Raw genomic sequence first — 4712 nt, 5'->3', positions numbered from 1 at the left:
CTCTCTCTCTCTCCCTCTCTCCCTCTCTCTCTCCCTCTCTCTCTTCCTTCTCTCTCTCTCTCTCTCTCTCTCCCCTCTCTCTCTCTCTCTCTCTCTCTCTCTCTCTCTCCCTCTCTCCCTCTCTCTCTCTCCCTCTCTCTCCTTCTCTCTCTCTCTCTCTCTCTCTCTCTCTCTCTCTCCTTCTCTCTCTCTCTCTCTCTCTCTCTCTCTCTCTCCCTCTCTCTCTCTCTCTCTCCCTCTCTCCCTCTCTCTCTCTCCCTCTCTCTCTCTCTCCTTCTCTCTCTCTCTCTCTCTCCCTCTCTCTCTCTCCCTCTCTCTCTCTCTCTCTCCCTCTCTCCCTCTCTCTCTCTCTCTCTCCCTCTCTCTCTCTCTCTCTCTCTCCCTCTCTCTCCCTCTCTCACTCTCTCTCTCCCTCTCTCTCTCTCTCTCTCTCTCTCTCCCTCTCTCTCCCCCTCTCACTCTCTCTCTCCTCTCTCTCTCTCTCTCCCTCTCTCTCTCCCTCTCTCTCTCTCTCTCTCTCTCCTCTCTCTCTCTCTCTCTCTCTCTCTCTCTCTCTCTCTCCCTCTCTCTCCCTCTCTCTCTCTCTCTCTCTCTCTCTCTCTGTGCAGGTGCGCTGCAGATCGAGCGCAGTGAGGAGACCGATCAGGGGAGTACGAGTGCGTGGGCGTCTAACTCTCAGGGCGTGCGCTACTCGTCCCCTGCTAACTTATACGTGAGAGGTATGGAACACAGTAGGTACTCCGTAGGTAATACACTTTCATTCAAATGTCAATGAAAGACTAATTTATTTATTTATTCAGCAGCCTCTGCAGCACTTCTAATGTAAACACATATATACGTTATCGCGTTGCATTGTTATCGCGTGTATGCTCTTGGCTGTGTCCAAGCTGAACAAATTTCTGTTTTTATGAGCTTCTTCCAAGCAGAGATTCAATTCTGCTCGAGCAATTCGGAGGAAACGCCCAACTTTATCAACTCAAGTGCTTCCCGTCGGGGTTCATTCGTGATTCATGGCTAACTGAAGCATTAAAAAAGCTAATTGATTTGAAATGAATTGGGTTTACAGGTTTGTAATTGTTTCTGTAAACTCAATTAGTGATATCTGCTGTTGGGCTGAAGGGCTCACGGCCTGCTGGTCCGGAAAGATCCACCGCAGTTTAATAGAGAATAAAAGAAGGTAAATGAGGTTCGATGAGTAACGAGCGGGAAAGACCTCAACACCGGCCGTCAATCACATCTGAATATTTGCTCTGATGAACACGTTATAGTAAATATTAATGTTATTAAGTGCTGCATGATGCCTTTACTAATATTGCAAAGTTTGTGTGCTTCTAATTGTTTGCTTCATGTTTTTTCAGTTTTTTTGTCTGTTTGTATTTGTTTCAATTACTAAAAGAAACTAATTTGACTTTACTGTTAACTACATTCATGATTTACAACTAAAATATAAAGGTCTTTGCAGTGTGTTGTGTATGTGTTTTCTCAGTTTGCTTGTGATATTTTCAGTTTATTTCTTTATGAAGTGAATTCCTCAGAGTAGAGCAAGGCCAAGCCACAATATTTGATATTTGGGAGTGTATATGATATGAATAATACTGCCACACAAAGACGCAGACTGAAGAGCTAAACGTAAGCTAGAGTAAATGAATGAGGTCAGACTGTGGCAGATGAAGATGGTTGCAGTGGCCTTTTTACTCTCTCTGTGTTTCCCTGGTTTTCTTCTCTGCTTTCTCAATCCCTCTTACACCCTCAGAGCTGCGAGAAGGTTGGTGTGTTTTTTGTTTATTTTCTCTCGTTTCTTTAATTTGGCATTTAAACACAGAGAACTAAATGTCAGTCAAGCAGTAAACAGTGCTGACGATGGTAGCGAACCCAAGATAAATGTAATGCGCTGAGTAGACGAGGGTCGTGTCAGTCTCGTGTGTTGCATTGTGGGATCTTGTTTGCAAACCTTCTTCTCGGAAGGCCCTCTCTCTGTCTCTGCACGCGTTGCCATGGAAACCCAGCAATTGGAAATTATGAGTGTCTGCATGATAACGTTTGCATGCCTGAGCAGCGCTGTGTCCTGATTGGCTGTTGTGTGGTCATGTGCTCTGTGCCACTGTGATTGTGCATCTTCTGTCTGTCTGTTCTCATGTCTGTGCTTGTGTCTGTCCTCATGCTGGTGTCTGTCCATCTGTCATGTGTTTGTCTGTCTGTGCCCGTGTCTGTGCCCGTGTCTGTTCTCGTGTCTGTTCTCGTGTCTGTTCCCGTGTCTGTGCCCGTGTCTGTGCCCGTGTCTGTGCCCGTGTCTGTGCCCGTGTCTGTTCTCGTGTCTGTCTGTGCTCGTGTGCATGTGTCTGTGTGCAGCTCTTGCTCAAGTGACGGACGTGCTTTCTGCAGACAATCAGTTTATTGATCGCTCCACATCCCTTTTTTTCCAAAGCGCTGAATTGGTCGATGTCTCATCAGTATCATCTGTGCCGAGCTGTCCGTCAAGCATCGTATGATCCGAACGCGACAGTGACCGTGTGTGTCTCACTTCAGTCACACTAATAAACGTCTCTAAACGACATTAGATTAGATTAGATTGTATTAGATTGATAAACTTGTCGTTTATTTTAAAGATGCACAAACCAAACTTTTGACATGAAGATTTGTGGAAAACTGACTTCGTACATTCACTAAAAATCCCTGCATGATTCAAACACACACACACACACACACACACACACACACACACATTCAGACATTCATACATTTTGGCCACTATTCATACAATGTAATAGGCAAGTATTGTTCTTTTGTACATTAACACATTTTTCAGTTATCTTTATAATATCTAATCTGTGCTAATTTAGGGTTAACCAGTTTCAGCAGCTCAGTTATGACTGATATCTGTTTAAGTGTTTTTTTTTGTTTAAGTAATTTGTTACAATATTGCAATACTCCATAAAAAAATACTTATTGCATTACATAGTTATATTTTACAGTAAGTAATGGATTGTTTCTTTTACATCACATTTTGTCACCTGGACTGGGCTTACTTTGTTTTTTAATAGCAACGAAACAAATCATATTTGTGGCAGCTGTAAAGTCCCTTTCACAGTAAAAATTACACAACGATCCTCTGTCTCTGCCTTCGCTCCTGATTTCATGATTTCTCTCAAACACCAGACACGAGAGCCATCACTCAATACATGGGAAACTAAATAACCTCCGAAACTTATTTGAAGAAGTTTTTTTTTTTTTTTGTAAAAATGTACAATTATTTTACTAGTTATTTAAAAAAAGTATTCTGATAACGTAACTTGTAATGTGTTACCCTCCACACTGTTTATAAGTAATGGTTATAATGAGCAGTTGTTGTTATAGAAATAATCTGAACCTGGCTCATATATATTAATTATGTTAGATTGATAAACAGCAGCGGCCAGGCAAAACAAAACTCTCTAAATATAACAATTATTCCCCAAACTTCAAGTGGCTCGTTCTGAGTTCAGCCGTTTCACAGCATGATAGGATCAGAATGATGATCCCGGATCACCTGTGCTCATAAACTCAGCGTGGTGTCCGAGTCCCGCAGAGGAACACCGCAGTTGTTCTCCGTTGCTCTGTTTAGTCTGTGTTTGTGGTTTTCTCTCACTGCTTGCGCATGAGCTGCATGAAGTGTCTGTTTTAGTGGAATGTTCTAGGGTTTTTGTCTGTTTGTCATCAGAGAATGGCCTATTTTCATTCTGTCAGCGTGATGAAGCGCTCGAACCGTTTCCGCTCCTGGAAAACTGTTGAAAGGCGAGTCAAGTGTTGGAAAGATCGTGAGTGACGTCTCGCCCTCGCTGCACATGACAGCCTCCTCTGGAGGAGGAGAAGAAAGAGCGAGCCAAACATCTTCTGTGCTTCTGAAGAACACTGATCTGATTCAGGCGTGAGAACAGAAGCGTCTCATTCGACACACTGCAAAAAATGCTTTTTTCATTAAATCTTCTAGTAAAAATATCTAAACATTCTTGAATCAAGATACATTTACTGGACAGGTTAAATGACTTTAAATAGTATGTCTAGTTTTAAAAAACAAATGATCAAAATTTAGTTTTGTCTTAATATGAACAAAAATATCTGCCAGTGGGGCAAGAAAAATCATCTTGTTTAGCTTTAGAATAATAATTTTTATTACCCCACATTTTGATCAAACTTTGAAAAATCTTAACCCATTTGACCTGTAAAGTACATGAATCTTGATTCAAGAATGTTTTGATATTTATTTATTACACTGCAAAAAAAAAAAAAAGTATTTTATTAGACAAGTTTTTTTCCTTTCTTTTTTTATACTTTTATTTTATCTAACCTTTTGTTGTAAAACTTTGGATCAACAATGGCTGAGTTAAAGTTGTGCTCTATAAATAAAGTTTGACTTGACTTTACTTAAAGTAATATTATTGTCTTGTTTTCAGAAAAAAAAAACAAGTAAAAATGAAGTGCTTTTGTGCTTGAAACAAGCTAAATAATCTGTCAGTGGTGTAAGCTTCATAACCTTGTTCTCTGTGTGAAATAAGATTGTTTTGGTTGTTCTAAGCAAAAACATTAATTTTGACTTTTTTCTGAAAACAAGACAATAATTCTACTTCTTGATTTAATCATTTGTAGATACCAGGGCTGGAAACAAGACAAAAAATCTACATAAGAAGAGCATTTTGGATTGCAGTGATGGTTTAAAGTGTGCCGTATCTGTGAGC

General features: G+C 40.6%; 1 pseudogene; it reads left to right on the top strand.

The window, feature by feature from the left end:
• The first annotated feature begins 608 nt into the window (after positions 1-608).
• The window catches only part of LOC113083579 (receptor-type tyrosine-protein phosphatase S-like), a 28647-nt pseudogene continuing 24543 nt past the window's right edge, over positions 609-4712 (top strand).

Source organism: Carassius auratus, unplaced genomic scaffold (genome assembly GCF_003368295.1).
Source record: "Carassius auratus strain Wakin unplaced genomic scaffold, ASM336829v1 scaf_tig00038942, whole genome shotgun sequence".
Taxonomy (NCBI): Eukaryota; Metazoa; Chordata; class Actinopteri; order Cypriniformes; family Cyprinidae; genus Carassius; species Carassius auratus.
Note: the sequence above shows the minus strand (reverse complement) of the source record. Positions and strands in the feature narration are given on the sequence as shown.